Consider the following 617-nt stretch of genomic DNA (forward strand, 5'->3'; position numbering starts at 1 on the left):
AGCGCCCCATTGCACCCCAGCCTGGGAAAAAAAAAACAAAACCCATTTAAAAAAAAAAAAAAAAAAAAAAAAAAATAGATATTTGGACTAATTAATGTGGTCCTCAAAATTACTTACAGAATAACCAGATGCTATTCTGTAACATCGTATGATCATAAAGTGATATATTAATGAACTGAAGGAGCTGGAGAAAGGTTGTGAAATGTGTGGTTTCCTGGCCTTCTTTCTTTCCCTTTTTATATAATTTTGTATGTGACAATAATTAAAAAAGGATTTAGATATTTTTGGAAGATTGAATAAAAATGAGATAAAAGGGCCGGGCACGGTGGCTCAAGCCTGTAATCCCAGCACTTTGGGAGGCCAAGGCGGGTGGATCACGAGGTCAAGAGATCGAGACCATCCTGGCCAACATGGTGAAACCCCGTCTCTATTAAAAATACAAAAAATTGCCGGGCGCGGTGGCTCAAGCCTGTAATCCCAGCACTTTGGGAGGCCGAGGCGGGTGGATCACGAGGTCAAGAGATCGAGACCATCCTGGTCAACACGGTGAAACCCCGTCTCTACTAAAAATACAAAAAATTAGCTGGGCATGGTGGCGCGTGCCTGTAATCCCAGCT

At 42.1% G+C, this 617-nt stretch overlaps 1 protein-coding gene across 3 annotated transcripts in view; it reads left to right on the forward strand.

The window, feature by feature from the left end:
• UTP6 (UTP6 small subunit processome component) overlaps positions 1–617 on the forward strand; it is a 25022-nt gene that overhangs the window by 3091 nt on the left and 21314 nt on the right. The window lies entirely within an intron of this gene.

This window comes from Sapajus apella, unplaced genomic scaffold, assembly GCF_009761245.1.
Source record: "Sapajus apella isolate SASKATOON/1434 unplaced genomic scaffold, GSC_monkey_1.0 scaffold12, whole genome shotgun sequence".
Taxonomy (NCBI): Eukaryota; Metazoa; Chordata; class Mammalia; order Primates; family Cebidae; genus Sapajus; species Sapajus apella.